The sequence below is a fragment of the Tamandua tetradactyla genome, chromosome 5, assembly GCF_023851605.1.
Source record: "Tamandua tetradactyla isolate mTamTet1 chromosome 5, mTamTet1.pri, whole genome shotgun sequence".
NCBI lineage: Eukaryota > Metazoa > Chordata > Mammalia > Pilosa > Myrmecophagidae > Tamandua > Tamandua tetradactyla.
The window spans coordinates 194680098-194697042 of record NC_135331.1 but is presented as its reverse complement, the minus strand read 5'-3'; the positions used below and the strand labels follow the sequence as shown (position 1 = coordinate 194697042).

At 37.5% G+C, this 16945-nt stretch overlaps 1 protein-coding gene and 1 long non-coding RNA gene across 2 annotated transcripts in view; one reads left to right on the top strand and one right to left on the bottom strand.

The window, feature by feature from the left end:
* Nucleotides 1–16945, bottom strand: part of ZSCAN12 (zinc finger and SCAN domain containing 12) — a 53073-nt gene that overhangs the window by 24783 nt on the left and 11345 nt on the right. The window lies entirely within an intron of this gene.
* Nucleotides 1–16945, top strand: part of LOC143685220 (uncharacterized) — a 37731-nt gene that overhangs the window by 11601 nt on the left and 9185 nt on the right. Inside the window, exon 3 of the long non-coding RNA XR_013176472.1 lies at nt 7970–8005. This is a non-coding gene — a long non-coding RNA (uncharacterized LOC143685220). The remainder of the gene's footprint in view (nt 1–7969; nt 8006–16945) is intronic.

Below are 16945 nucleotides of genomic sequence, written 5' to 3'. Positions count from 1 at the left end.
CCTACTTTGAAGACTTGGAAAAGCTAGTTACTAAATTAATCTGGAAAGGGAAGAGACCCTGAATAGCTAAAAGCATCCTAAAAAAGAACGAAGTGGGAGGATTACCATTCCCTGACTTTTTAAAACCTATTATAAAGCCACAGTGGTCAAAAGAACATGGTACTGGCACAAAGATAGAAGCATTTGACTAATGGAGTCAAATAGAGAGTGCAGAACTAGACCACCAAATCTATGATCAACTGTTTTTTGTTTTTTGGTTTTTTTTTAGCCTTGGCAGGTGAGAATTCTGCCACTGAGCCACCATTGCCCACCCCCCTCTCTTTTTTTTTCATGTGCTGTATGGTGGGGGGCCACATTTCATTCTTTTTCCGTGTGAGTATCCCATTATTGCAGCACCATTTGTTAAATTTTTTTGTTTGTTTGGTTTTTTGTTTGGGAAGTGCTTGGGCCAGGAATTGAACCCAGTCTCCTGCATGGCAGGTGAGAATTCTACTACTGAACTACTCTTGCAACCCCTAGTGAACTGATTTTTGACAAGAACCCCAAATCCGGTGAACTGGGACAAATTAGTCTTTTCAGTAAATGGACATGAGAGAACTGGATATCAATAGCTAAAAGAATGAAAGAGGACCCTATCTTACACCTTTACAAAATTTAACACAAAGTGGGTCAAACACCTTAATAAAAGAATTAGTAGCATAGAGCTTCTAGAAGAAAATGTAAGGAAACATCTTCAAGACCTAATAACTCAGGAGGCAGCTTCCTAAACTTTACACCCAAAGCACAAGCAATAAAAGAGAACACAGATGAATGGGAATTCCTCAAACTCAAATACCTGTGTACCTCAAAAGACTGTCAAAAAGGTGAAGAGCCCACCAACTCAATGGGAGAAAATATTTGGAAATTACATATCGGACAAAGGTGTGATATCCCATATACATAAAGAAATCAGGCAATTCAACAACAAAAGAGCAAACAACCCAATTATAAAATGGGCTTAAGATATGAATGGACATTTTTCTTAAGAGCAAATACAGATTGCTCAGAAGCACGTAAAGGAATGCTCACTTTCATTAGGTATAGGGGAAATGCAGATCAATACTATAATGAGATACCAGATCACACTTATAAGAATGCTACTATTAAACAAACAGGAATCTACAAATGCTGGAAAGGATGTGGAGAAATTGGGATACTTGTGCACTGCTGGTGGGAATGTATAAGGGAACAGCCACTATGAAAGACATTTTGGTGGCTCCTTAGGAAACTTAATAGAGTTGTCCTATGGCCTGGAAATAGCACTACTACTCATACCCAAAAAGGTGAAAGCAGTGACACAAACAGACATTTGCACACTGGTGTTCATAGCATCATTATTATATATAATGCCCATATAGTGCCTATCAACAGACAAATGGATTAACAAAATGTGGTATATACATACGATGGATATTATGCAGCAGTAAGATGAAATGATATCCTGAGGCACTTCAAGATGGATGAGCCTTGAGGACATAATGCTGAGTGAAATAAGCCAGACACAAAAGGATAGATATTGTATGGCTCCACTTTTATGACCATGGTAAAGGTAAAACCAGAGGCTTATAATACAAAATGTAGGGGATTTAGAGATACATAGATGCTAGAGATGGGTGATTGATTAGCTAATGAGGCTGAACTCAAATGTAAAGGAATAGACATGAAGGTGGTTCAATAGTGGGTCTATAAGTAATATTACCATATTGAAGGTAAACATGAGTGAAAGGGGCTCTATAGACCTATGGGTCCCACTGATTAATACTACAAATATAAATAAGTTCTTGCATGAACTACTTCAAAAGTATGATTCTTGTACAAAGAGTGTTTTAAGTTCAGGGCATAGGTGGAAAAGTGCTATTGCATGATATGGGCTATGTTTAACAGGCAAACACCGGCAATACCACAGCAACAGCAGGGGTAAATAATGGGGGGAGGAACAAGAGTTAAGGGGAGGTCTAGATTTCCTATTTGGTGTGTGTTTATTGGTTATCTTTCTCTTGGGAACAATGAAATGATATAAAGTTGAGAGTGTTGATGGACTGTGAACTTTGGAAATTATACATAATACCCGATGAATGGAGGTGGCTGAAGGATGCACTGACAGAAGTATATTGGCAAACAGTGGTGTATACCTATGATCGAATATTGTGCTGCTACAAAAAGGAACAAAATTGTGAGGCATGCAACATTGTGAATGAACCTGTGGGACATTTGGTGAGGTAAAATAAGCCAGAAACAAAAGAGCAATTATGGCATGGTCTGCTTTAGAAAATGCTTATAAGAAAACAGGGGCCTAGATTGTAAGCTCTTGTAGGAGTCACATTTTGTCCACAGTGGTAATTATTATTTTTGGATCTTTAGAGGGTGTTTTACATGTGTATAACCTGGTATTCAGGGATCAAAATGAAGGCAATCAGGTCAGGATTGAGGTAATTCAGAACATAGCTGTAAGGAAGACATTGTGTATATTTTACATCCTCACCTACTCTTTGAGACTAAAGAAAGAAAGGTTTATTTTTTCCAGAACTAAATTTTCTGTAGCACATAATCTAACTCAACCTATCTAGATAGCTCATTTAAACAACCCAAACACAGGGAGCCCAGAATAAAAATGAGGACCTTTAATCCTGTATAGCTTAGTGTAATGACTGGATATATCCCAGAATAGATTAAGCAGATAATCAAAAAGTATTGGTAAAGTTCCTTTAGGGATGGGAGAAAAAATATGAAACTATTAAACATTACCAGCAGGCAACCCCAGATACTGTTTCAAACATTAGGCCAAGCCCTTGATCATTTTTTTAAACTTTTTATTGAATATTATAACATATATACAAAGCAAAGAAATAAAAAAAGCAATAGTTTTCAAAGCACTCTTCAACACGTGGTTACAGGACAGATCCCAGAGTTTGTCATGGACTACCATACAATCCACCCAGATCCTTCCTTTTAGTTGCTCCAGAATATAGACGGCTAGAAGGCTTAAATATTTTTTTTATCACAATTGAATTTTTTCCCTTTTTTTTGGTGAAAAATAGCATACATACAAAAAAGCAATAAATTTCAAAGCACAGCACCACAATTAGTTGTAGAACATATTTCAGAATTTGGTATGGGTTACATTCCCACAATTTTAGGTTTTTACTTGTAGCTGCTCTAAGATATTGGAGACTAAAAGAGATATCAATTTAATGATTCACCAATTATATTCATTTGTTAGATCCTATCTTCTTTGTGTAATTCTACAATCACATTTGATCTTTCTATCCCTCTCTTTCAGGGTGTTTGGGCTATTCTTACTTTTTCATGTTGGAAGGGTCTGTCACCAGTATGGGGTAGGGAGATGGAAATATCTGATGTTCTGGAGAGGCTGGGTCCTCAAGGTTTCAAGACTTGTCTGGTCCATGGACCCATCTGGAGGTTGTAGGTTTCTGGAAAGTTACACTAGTGCATAGACTCTTGTGGAATCTAATGTATTGCCCTAGGTATTCTTTAGAATTGTCTGGAAAGGTCCTGGCTGGTGTTCGGCAGGTTATGATAGGTAGCAATGTCTATCTGAAGCTTGCGTAAGAGCACCCTTGAGAGTAGCCTCTCCACTCTATTTGAACTCTCTTTGCCACTGATGCTTTATTAGTTACATTTCTTTTCCTTCATTTGGTCAGAATGGAATTGTTGATCCCATGGTGCCAGGGTCAGATTCATCCCTGAGAGTCATCTTCCACATCTCCAGGGAGACTTTCACCCCTCGATGTCATGTCCCATGTAAGGGTGGGGGGGAATGATATTTATTCCTTCTGGCCTCCAATGCTGTGGAGCAGCTAGGGGAAGAAATCTGAGACGATGGAATGTTAGACCATGACATAACTCTGAGAACTGTCCTATAGCTACTTGTTGAAGAGTGCTTTGAAAACTATTGCTTTTTTGTTTCTTTGCTTTGTATATATGTTATACAATTAAAAAACGTTAAAGGTTAAACATTAAAAAATGGAAGTTTTTTGGAGGAGTGGTGTATGGGAATCCTATATTTTATGCATGATTGTTCTGTAAACCAACAACTTCTCTAATAAAGAATTGAAAAAAGCAGAAAAAAGTGCATTATTTAAAAATCTTTTGTGAGCTAAAAGAGAAGTATGTTTTTTAAATGCTTAAGAAGAGCAGGGGGCAAAGTAGAAAGAAAACAGTCAATTTCTGAGAACATTTGCCTGTTTGAGTGTATGGGAAAAGAGGAACAAGCAAAGATGAATAATTTATGGAATTGTCCTGTACAATATTTCTTGCAAAAGTTTTAGTCGAAACCTTTTCCCTGAAGTAATTGGCTAATAAAAAGTTTCTAATATTGATTGTAGTAAAAATACAATATGGTTTAGGCAGAGGAACAGGTATTTTAAAATGTATAATGAAAGGAATATGCTGGAAACCCTTTCATGGAAAGCTAAGGTGGCTACAGGATTCTTTAATAGTTGGGCTGAAAACTAAATGTCAGTAATCAGGGGATATGGGGGAAGGGTGTGGAATTCTTTGCAGAAGACAAGGAAATTTCTTCATAGATTGTGATGCCAAAAGCACGGCTGTGTGGTTAAATAGGGAACCACTGATGTTTTACTTAGGTTGAATTATATGATGTGCAAATAAAACTGTTTAATAATGTACACAGAGATACAAGTCTGGAGAAAATGTGGAGAGAGAGATGTATTTCTTCACTGCTGTTAGTGAGGTAGTTCAAAATATTAGTCCCAGTGTCATTGCTGTATTTCTTTACTAAAGTGGCTTTATGAATTTGTGTACTCTCAAAAATATGTAAAAACATGCTGTTCTAGTTTGCTAGCTGCCAGAATGCAACACACCAGAGACGGATTGGCTTTTAATAAAAGGGGATTTATTTTGTTAGTTCTTCAGAGGAAAGGCAGCTAACTTTCCACTGAGGTTCTTTCTTACGTGGAAGGCACAGGATGGTCTCTTCTGGTCTTCTCTCCAGGCCCCTGGGTTCCAACAACTTTCCCCGGGGTGACTTCTTTCTGCATCTCCAAAGGTCTGGGCTGAGCTGCAAGTGCTGAGATGAGGAATGCCGAGCTGCTAGGCTGTGCTACGTTGCACTCTCTCATTTAAGCACCAGCCAATTAAGTCAAATGTCACTCATTACAGCAGACATGCCTCCTAGCCGACTGCAGATGTAATTAGCAACAGATGAGGTTCACGTACCATTTGATTATCCCACTGCTTGGGAGAATATCAAGAATTTTCCAAATGGGGAAATTGAATTTTCCCCCTTTCTTGCCATTCCCCCAAGGCGACTTTGAAAATACTTATTTATTCACTGTTCAAATCACTCTGGGATTTATCAGGGCATCACCCTAGACAGACCTACAAAATCTCATGCCTTATTCAAGGTTTCATGTGCTAATGGTGTTTAGTTAATGTGTCCATATAAATTAAATTAGGAAATGCACTAGTCAAATTATAAATTTTGTACCAAATAAACATTTTTTGCTTTAGTCTCACACAGAAGTTGAAGTTTTAAAATATGAATGACTATTTTCAATTTCCTGAAATATTGACATTCCTTTGTTCTTCCTTATGCAAAAATATTTTTAATTTTTACATTTGGTCACTGTGGTAGTTGTCAACTTGGCCAGGTGAACGTACTTAGTTCTGTTGCTGTGGACATGAGCCGATGGGATGTGAACCTCATCTGTTGCTAATTACATCTGCAGTCGGTTAGGAGGTGTGCCTGCTGCAATGAATGACGTTTGACTTAATTGGCTGGTGCTTAAATGAGAGAGCACAACGTAGCACAGCCTAAGCTGTTCAGCCTACCTCATCTCAGCACTCTCAGCTCAGCCCAGGCCTTTGGAGATGCAGAAAGAAATCACCCCGGGGAAAGATGTTGGAACCCAGAGGCCTGGAGAGAAGGCCAGCAGAGACCATCCTGTGCCTTCCCACATAAGAAAGAACCTCAGTGGAAAGTTAGCTGCCTTTCCTCTGAAGAACTAAAAAAAAATAAATCCCTTTTTATTAAAAGCCAATCTGTCTCTGGTGTGTTGCATTCTGGCAGGTAGTGAACTACAACAGTCACTATCATTGTACACTCTAGGCATTTCTAGATCACACCATCTCAGTCTTTATTGTCTGTGTTTCCTTATGGTTTCATATGTGCCCCCAGCCCCCTTCCTTTATCATTTTCACATTCAGCTTCATGCAGTGTACTTACATCATTGTGCTACAACCAGGTAATATTGTGCTATCCATTTCTGAATTTTTACAATCAGTCCAGTTGCACAATCTGTATCCCTTCAGCTCCAATTACCCAATCTCTACCCTATTTCTATCTCCTGATGACCTCTGTTCTTAACTGAAATTCTCCAAGTTCATTCATTAATGTTAGTTCCTATCAGTGAGACCATACACTATTTGTCCTTTTGTTTCTGGCTAATTTCCCTCAGCGTAATGTCCTCAAGGTCCATCCATGTTGTTACATGCATCATGACTTTATTCTGTCATACAGCTATGTAATACTCCATCATATGTATATACCACAGCTTGTTTAGCCACTCATCTGTTGTAGGACATTTAGGCTGTTTCTATCTCTTGGCAATTGTAAATAATGCTGCTATAAACATCAGTGTGCGAATGCCCGTTTGTGTCCTTCCCCTCTTGTCCTCAGAATAGATACTTAGCAATGGTATTGCCAGATGATACGACAAGTCTATATTTAGCTTCCTGAGGAATCACCAAACTGCCTCCCATAGTGGTTGTACCATTTGACATTCCCACCAACAGTGGATAAGTGTGCCTCTTTTTCCACATCCTCTCCAGCACTTGTCATTTTCTGTTTTTTTCTTTTGTTTTGTTTGATAATGGCCATTCTGGTAGGTGTGAGATGATATCTCATTGTGGTTTTGATCTGCATTTCCCTAATAGCCTGGGAAGTTGAGCATCTTTTCATGTGCCTTTTAGTCATTTTTATTTCCTCTTCTGAGAAGTGTCTGTTCACATCTTTGGCCCATTTTGTTATTGGGTTGTTTGTCTTTTTGTTGTTGAGTTGAACAGTCTCTTTATATACTCTGGCCTTTTCTGATATTTTGTTTCCAAATATTGTGTCCCATTGTGTAGGCTGTCCTTTTACCTTCTTGAAAAAAAGTTCTTTCAAGCACAAAATATTTAATTTTGAGGAGTTCCCATTTATCTATTTCTTTCTTCAATGCTCTTGCTTTGGGTACAAGATCTAGAAAACTGCCTCCTATTACAAGATTTATAAGATATTTCCCTACATTTTCTTCTAAAGGTTTTATAGTCTTGGCTCTAATGTTTAGGTCTTTGATCCATTTTGATTTAATTTTTGTATAGGGTGGTAGATATGGATCCTCTTTCATTCTTTTGCATGTGAATATGGAGTTCCCCAAGCACCATTTATTGAAGAGATAGTTCTGTCCCAGGTGAGCTGCTTGACTGCCTTATCAAAGATCACTTTTCCATAGATGAGCGCATCTTTATCTGACCACTCTATTCGAGTCTATTGGTCAGTATATCTATCTTTATGCTAGCACCATGCTGTGTGGACCACTGTAGCTTTGTAATATGCCTTTAAGTCAGGTAGTGTGAGGTATCATTTTTCTTTCTCAAGATATTTTTTAGCTATTTGGGGCACCCTTTCCTTCAGATAAATTTGGTTATTGATTTTTGTATTTCTGTAAATTAAGTTTTTGGGATCTTAATTGGTAGTGCATTGAAGCTATAAATGAATTTAGGTAGAATTGACATCTTAACTATGTTTAGTCTTCCAGTTCATGAACTCGGTATGCCCTTCCATTTATTTAGGTCTTATGTGATTTCTTTTAGCAATTTCTTATAGTTTTTCTTGTATAGGTCTTTTGTATCCTTAGTTAAATTTATTCCTAAATATTTAATTAATTTATTTATTTTACATGGACAGGCACTGGAAATCGAACCCTGGTCTCCGGCATGACAGGTAAGTACTCTGCCACTGAGCCACCATAGCCTGCCCCTAAATGTTTTATTCTTTTGGTTACAATTGTAAATGGAATTTTTTTCTTGATTTCCCCCTCTGATTCCACATTACTACTGTATAGAAACACTACAGGTTTTTGAGTATTGATCTTGTAACCTGCCACTTTGCTGTACTCATTTATTAGCTCTAGTAGTTTTGCTGTGGATTTTTGGGGGGTTTTGATTTATAGTATCATATCTGCAAACAGTGAGAGTTTTACTTCTTCCTTAACAAATTGGATGCCTCATATTTCTTTTTCTTGTCTAATTGCTCTGGCTAGAACTTCCAACACAATGTTGAATAACAGTGGTGACAGTGGACATCCTTCTCTTGGTCCTGATTTTGGGGGGAAAGCTTTCAGTTTTTCCCCATTGAGGATGATGTTAGCTGTAGGTTTTTCATATATTCTCTTTATCATGTTGAGGAAATTTCTATTCCTATCGTTTGAAGTGTTTTCAACAAGAAAGCATACTGAATTTTGTCAAATGCCTTTTCTGCATCTATTGAGATGATCATGTGGTTTTTCTGCTTTGATTTCTTGATATGGTGTATTACATTAATCGATTTTCTTTGTTGAACTATCCTTGCATACCTGGGATGAATCCAATTTGGTTATGGTGTATAATAATTTTAATGTGCTGCTGGATTCGATTTGCAAGCATTTTGTTGAGGATTTATGCATCTGTGTTCATTAGAGAGATTGTTCTGTAATTTCCTTTTCTTGTAGTGCCTTTGGTATGAAGGTGATGTTGGCTTCATAGAATAAGTTAAGTAGCCTTCCCTCCTTTTCAATTTTTTTGAAGAATTTGAGCAGAATTGGTACTTATTATTTCTTGAATGCTTGGTAGAATTCAGTTGTGAAGCCATGTGGTCCTGGACTTTTCTTTTTTGGAAGTTTCTTGATGACTGATTCAGTTTCTTTTCTTGTGATTGGTTTGTTGAGGTCATCTGTTTCTTCTAGAGTCAATGTTGGTTGTTCATGCCTTTATAGGAAATTGTCCATTTCATCTATGTTGTCTAGTTTATTAGCATAAAGTTGTTCATAGTATCCTCTAATTACCCCCTTTATTTCTACGGTGTCAATAGTTATGTCTCCTCTTCCATTTCTGGTTTTATTTATTTACATCCTCTCTGTTCTTTTTTTGTCAACCTTGCTAAGGGGTCTATCAATTTTATTGATTTTCTCATGTGGTAGTTAGGTTCAGGTGTCAAAAGCCAGGTGAATGTGTCTAGTTCTGTTGCTGTGGACATCATTCATCTGTTGCTGATTACATCTGCAGTTGGCTAGGAGGCATGCCTGCTGCAATGAATGATGTTTGACTTAATTGGCTGGTGCTCAAATGAGGGAGCTCAATGTAGCACAGCCAAAGCAGGTCAGCATATGTCATCTCAGCACTTACAACTCAGCCCAAGCCTTTGGAAATACAGAAAGGAATCACCCCAGGGAAAGTTGTGGGAACCCAGAGGCCTATAGAGAATGCCAGCAGAGATCACCCTGTGCCTTCCCACGTAAGAAAGAACCTCAGTTAAAGGTTAGTTGCCTTTCCGCTGAAGAACTAATGAAATAAATCCCCTTTTATTAAAAACCAATACATCTCTGGTGTGTTGCATTCTGGCAGCTAGCAAACTAGAACAATCATAGACCCAACTTCTGGTTTTGTTGATTTTCTCAATTGTTTTCATGTTCTCAAATTCATTTATTTCTGCTCTAATCTTCATTATTTCTTTCCTTTTGCTTGCTTTGGGGTTAGTTTGCTGTTCTTTCTCTTGTTCTTCCAAGTGAATAGTTAATTCCTCGATTTTTCCTCTTTCCTCTTTTTTGATATAGGCATTTAGGGCAATAAATTTCCCTCTTAGCACTACCTTTGCTGCATCCCATAAATTTTGATATGTTATGTTTTCATTTTCATTTGCCTCAAGATATTTACTGATTTTTCTTGTAATCTCTTCCTTGACCCATTGGTTGTTTAAGAGTGTGTTGTTAAGCCTCCATATATTTGTGAATTTTCTGGCCCACTTGCCTGTTACTGATTTTCACCTTCATTCCTTTGTGATCCAAGAATGTGGTTTGCATGATTTTAAAATTTATTGAGACTTGCTTTGTCATCTAAAATATGGCCTATCCTTGAGAATGATCCATGAGCACTGCGAAAAATGTGTATCCTGCTGTTGTGGAGTATAATGTTCTATAGATATCTGTTAAGTCTAGTTCATTCACTGTATTATTCAGATTTTCTGTTTATTGATCCTTTGTCTAGATGTTCTGTCCATTTGTAAGAATGGAGTATTGAAGTCTGCAACTTTTATTGTAAATGTGTCTATTTCTCTTTTCAGTGTTTTCAGTGTTTGCCTCATGTATTTTGGAGCACTCTGGCTCGGTGCATAAATATTTATGATTGTTATGTCTTCTTGTTGAATTGTTCCTTTTATTGATACATAGTGTCCTTCTTTGTCTCTTTTAATTGTTTTACATTTGAAGTCTAATTTGCTGTATATTAATATAGCTACTCCTGCTCTTTTCTGATTGTTGTCTGCATGAAATATCTTTTCCCAACTTTCACTTTCAACCTGTTTGTCCTTAGGTCTCAAATGCGTTTCCTGTAGACAGCATATAGATGGGTCCTGTTTTTAAAATCCATTCTGCCATTCTGCCAGTCTCTGTCATTTAATTGGGGAGTTTAGGCCATTTACATTTAGTGTTATTACTGCAAGGGAAGTACTTTCTTCTACCATTTTGCCTTTTGAATTCTATATGTCAGATCTAATTTTTTCCCCTCTTTTTACCTTACTGATTGTCTTCATTTCTACACTCTTCTCCATACTTCTCTCTCCTGTCTTTTCCTATCTATTCTAGTGCTCCCTTTAGTATTTCTTGCAGACTGGTCACAAATTCACAGTGATTTTTTGCCTGAAAATATTTTAGTTTCCCCTCATTTTTGAAGGACAATTTTGCTGGATATAGAATTCTGGGTTGGTAGTTTTTCCCTTTTAGAATCTTAAATATATCATACCACTGTCTTCTCACCTCCATAGTTTCTGCTGAGAAATCTACACATAATCTTATTGGGCTTCTTTTATATCTGATGGATTGCTTTTCTCTTACTGCTTTCACAATTTTCTCTTTCTCTTTGACATCTGACATACTGATTAGTAAGTGTCTTTGAGTATGTCTATTTGGATCTGTTCTGTTTGGGGTGTGCTGCGCTTTTTGGATCTGTAATTTTAAGTCTTTCATAAGAGGTAGGAAATTTTCAGTGATAATTTTCTTCATTAGTCTTTCTCCTCCTTTTCCCTTCATTCTCCTTCTCAGACACCCACAACACAAATACTCATGCGCTTCATGTTGTCATTCAGTTCCCTGAGTCCCTGCTCATATTTTTCCATTCTCTTCCCTGTATTGTCTTTTGCTTGTCAGATTTCAGATGTCCTGTCCTCCAGTTCACTAATCCTTTCTTCTGCCTTTTGAAAGCTAACATTGTAGGTTTTCTTTTTTTTCCCCGTCTCTTCTACTGTGCCTTTCATTCCCATGAATTCTGTGATTTGTTTTTCCAGACTTGCAATTTCTTCTTTTTGCTCACCCATCACCTTCTTTTTATCTTCCCTCAATTCATTGACTTGATTTTTGATGAGATTTTCCATGTCTTTTTGAACATCCTGAATTAGTTGTTTCAACTCCTGCATCTCACTTGAATTGTTGGTTTGTTCTCTTGACTAGGCCATACCTTCAATTTTCCTAGTATAACTCATTATTTTTTGCGATGTCTAGGCATTTAATTTCCTTATTTAGTTTATTCTGGAGGTTATTTTCTCTATTTTTTACCTAGGATTTTCTTGCTGGATGACTTTGTTCTCTGTCTGTTCTTTGACATTCATTTCAGCTTATTCTAGACCTCTAGCATAGGTTTTAATGGATCAGAATTTTTCAGTTCTTGTTTTCTTGTTTCTTATCCTGCCTGAATGGAGCCTCTTTTTTTCCTTAGGAGGGTCTACTTAGATATTATAGACCTCAGTCAAATTTTCCCAGGCCAGACTTGCTTCATCTCAGGAGGAAAGAGTCACCTCTGAGGGTGAGACCCAGCAGGTGGACAGACTTCCTGTGAAGCCTCTGGACTCTGTTTTTCCTATCCTGCCCAGTATGTGGTGCTTGTCTGCCTGTGGGCCCCACCAGCATAAACTGATGTGGCACTTTTAACTTCAGTAGACTTTCCTTGCTGAGGGCATGGTTGATACAGAGGAGAGGTTGTAGACTGGCTTTAATTGCTTCAGTGTTCCAATCCCTGGGGTCTGAATTTCTTGAGGGAGGGATTCCACCTGAACTGGGCCCCACTCCTCGCCTGAGTAAGGCACAGCCTCCAGGGAATTACCTCCTTTCACCTCTGACCAGACTCTTTGTCTCTCAGACAAGCTTACTTCTGCCCCTGCCTGGGCAGTTCAAGCCTGAGATGCCTTTCCCTTGTATCTAATGAGCAGTTAAGCAATAGAAATACAGCAAATAAAAAATCCTTTTCAGAGCAGGACTCCCTTCCTTGGGTTTGTTAATCAAGGGCTTAAGTTGGCAATGGTTATAGCAGTATTATTTACAATTTCCAGGAGATGGAAATCTCAGATGTCCATCAACAGACTAGTGGCTAAACAAGCTGTGGTATATACATATGATGGAATATTATGCAGATGTAAGACAGAATAAAGTTATAAAGTATGTAACAACATGGATGGACCTTGAGGACATTATACTGAGTGAGATTAGTCAGAAACAAAAAGACAAATACTATATGGGTCTCACTAATATGAACTAACATTAATGAATAAACTTGGGGAATTTCAGCTAAGAACAGAGACCATCAAGAGTTAGAAATAGTGTAGATATTGGGTCATTGGAGCTGAAGGGATACAGATTGTGCAACAGGACTGATTGTAAAAATTCAGAAATGGATAGCACAATACTATCAACTGGATTACACACTGAATGAAGCTGAATGTGAGAATAATAGATGGAGGAGGGCTGGGGGTACAGATGAAATTAGAAGGGAATATAGATGATAAAGACAGAGATGGCATAATCTAGGAATGCCTAGAGTGTACAATGATAGTGACTAAATGTACAAATTAAAACATTTTTGCATGAAGAAGAACAAAGAAATGTCAATATTGCAGTGTTGAAAATAGTTGGTAATTCATATTTTAAAACTTTAACTTCTGTGTGAGACTAAAGCAAAAAATGTTTATTTGGTACAAAATTTATAATTTGACTAGTGCATTTCCTAACATAACTATGTGGACAGTTTAACTGAACACCAAAAGTACATGGAACCTTGAGAAGGGCATGAGATTTTGTAGCTTTGTCCAGAGTGATGCTTTGATAAATCCCAGAGTGATTTAAACAGTGAATAAAAAAGTATTTTCAAAGTCCCTTGGGGGGGAATGGCGAGAAAGGGAGAAAATTCAACTTCCCCATGTGGAGAATTCCTGGTATTCTCACAAGCAGTGGGGACAACTAAAGCAACAGGCTGAGCCCTCAATCTTGGCGTTTGTTCCTATGAAACTTATCCCTGCAAAGGATAGGCTAAGCCTACTTAAAATTAAGCCTAAAAAGATACCCTAGAGAAGCTCTCTTCTCACTCAGTTTTGACCTCCCTCTCTCAGCCAGCACGGCAAGCAAACTTGCCCTCCCCCTCTCTATGTGGGACATGGCTCTCAGGAGTGTAACCTCCCTGACGACATGGGACAGAAATCCTAGAATAACCTAGGACTCAGCTTCAAGGGATTGAGAAAACCTTTGAGACCAAAAGGGGGAAGAGAGAAATGAGACTATATAAAGTGTCAATGGCTGAGAGATTTCAAACAGAGTCAAGAGGTTATCCTGGAGGTTATTCTTATTCATTATATAGATATCACCTTTTTAGTTATGTAATATTGGGGAGGCTGGAGGGAACTGCCTGAAAATGTAGACCTGTGTTCCAGTAGCCATGCTTCCTGAAGATGATTGCATAATGATACAGCTTTTTCATTGTGACTGCGTGATTATGAAAACCTGCGTCTGATGTTCCTTTTATCTACAATATGGACAGATGAGTAAAACATACGGATTAAAAACAAATAATAGGGGAACAAATGTTAAAATGAATTTAGTAGATTGAAATGCTAGTGATCAATGAAAGGGAGTGATAAGGGTATAGAAAAAAGAATAGGGGAAACAAAGGCTAAAATATATTGGGTAGATGGAAATACTAGCAATCAATGAGAGGAAGGGGTAAGGAGTATGATATATATGAGTCGTTTTCTTAATTGATGCAAATGTTCTCAGAAATGATCATGGTGATGAATATACAACTATGTAATATTGTGAGTTATTGATTATATACCAAGAATGGAATGATCTTATGGTAAGAATGTTCATGTTTGTATGTTGTTATGTTTTTTTAAAAAAAAGTGAACATATTTTAAAGTGTTGAAGGTAAGTGAGAAGTAATGAAATAATGATTTTCATCCTTTATTGTTTCCATGGTGATTCCAATAAAAAGTATTTACATGACATATCTTAGTTATTTATGGCAAGAAATAAATGAGAAATAAATTGCTTCATAAAAAAAAGAGCTTAAGTTGGTATGTTGTCTATGTATCTCTAGGTCCTATATCCCCCTCTTTTTTTCTAGGGTCCAGCCCTTTTCAAGTATTTTGTGCTGTTGAATCCAAGAAAACATCTGTTTTTGTTTTTATTTTATTTTATTTTTTCCATCAACCCTGTCCCCTCTGTGTTGGGGCAAGAACTAGTAACTTTAAGCTCTTAACTTGAGGTTTACCTGAGCTGAGGGCCTATTTTCAGTGGTCAGAATTTGTTAATTAATTCCACAGCTGGAGCTTGGTTGAGCTAAGCCTCGCTGTTAGTAAAGTCTCTTTCCTTTCCCCTCTGGGAACCAGGCTGCATGGGACGGGCACCAGCCTCCACAGCTCGGGGGAGTCTGGGTGGGATCTCAGCTTGTCTAGCTTGTCAAGATTCATGTACGCTGTGTGTCTGGCAACTGATATGGTCCCAGCAGTTGTTCTGTATTATTACTGGCTATTTACTGGCTACTATGGAGGATGAATTAAATTCCACACCTCACTAAGCTACCATCTTGGAACATCTCTAATTCCTGATATTCTTGAGCTCTTGATCTTGGGGTTCACCACTATGAAATAGTCCTGCAAAGTAGAAGCTAAACTGATTTATAATTATGCCTAAGAGTCACCCCCAGAGAACCTCTTTTGTTGCTCAGATGTGGCCTCTCTCTCTAAGCCAACTTGGCAGATAATTCACTGCTCTCCCCACCACGTGGGACATGACTCCTAGGGGTGGAAATCTTCTGGCAACATCAAAGAGGACTCCCTGGGATGAGTTGGGTCCCAGCATCATGGCATTGAGAAAACCTTTTTGACCATAAAGGAGAAGAAAGAAATGAGACAAAATGAAGTGTTAGTGGCTGAGAGATTTCAGAGTCGAGAGGTTATCTTGGAGGTTATTCTTATGCATTGTATAGATACCTTTTTTTAGTTTATGGTGTCTTGGAGTGACTGGAAGAAAGGACCTGAAACTGTTGAGCTGTGTTCCAGTAGCCTTGATTCTTGAAGATGAATGTATAACTCTATAGCTTTTACAGTGTGACTGTGTGATTGTGAAAATCCTGTTTTCACAAAAGTGAAGAAGTGGTTGAAGCTCCCTTCATTCAGGATATGGACAGATGAGTAAAAAAAAAATAAGGGCAAAATGAAGGGCAATAAATAAATAGTGGGGTGGAATAAGGGGGAAAATAAACTGGGTGGATTGAAATACTAGTAGTCAATGAGAGGTAGGGGTAAGGGGTATGACATATACGAGATTTTAATTTTTTCTTTTTAATCCTTTTCTGGAGTGATGCAAATGCTGTAAAAATGATCATGGTGATAAATACACAACTATGTGATGATATTGTGAGCTGATTGCACACCATGTATGGACTGTATGTGTGTGAAGATTTGTCAATAGAAATATATATTTTTAAATGGTTAGGCTATCCTGGAGGTTATTCTTACACATTAAGTAGATATCAGCTATTTGGTTAAGGTGTAATGGAGAGGTTGGAGGGGAACTGCCTGAAAATGTAGAGTTGTGCCCCAATAGCCATGTTTCTTGAAGATGATTATAATAATAAAGCTTTCACAATGTAACTGTGTGATTGTAAAAACCTTGTGTCTGATGCTCCTTTTATGTACCTTATCGACAGATGAGTAAAACATATGGATTAAAAATAAATAAATAATAGGGGGAACAAATGTTAAAAAAATTTAGTAGATTGAAATGCTAGTGATCAATGAAAGGGAGGGGTAAGGGGAATGATATGTATGAATCTTTTTCTGTTTGTGTTTGTATGTGGTTATGTTTCATAAATAAATAAAATAAATATAAATAAATCACTATGAAAGAAGGTCAGCAGATACCACAAATGAAAGAATAAATATCCTGCAAACTACTAAAAAGCTGGATTTACTTGTTGAAGAGTGCTTTGAAAACTATTGCCTTTTTCTTTCTTTGCTTTGTATGTATGTTATATTATACAATAAAAGCATTTTTAAAAAATGGTTGGGCTGTAGACTATTATGGTGAATATCATCCTGGCAAAGTTCTCTTAGAAGGGACAGCGTCCAATCTTGAATGCTACTTATAGCATGTTTTAGAGAGAAAGAAACTGTCAAAAGTAAAGTGTTCTCCTTTCTGTAATGGTGAAATTTTAAAAACTCTTAATGAAGCAATTGAAAAGTCATTAGGAGGAATTCTGATTCCAAGTTTAGGCCAAAACAATAGTATTGTTGTTGCCACATTTTTTTCTGAAGAACTGATATTTTCTGAGTTGTTTAGCCTTACCAAGCACCTTCAGGATGAGCAGG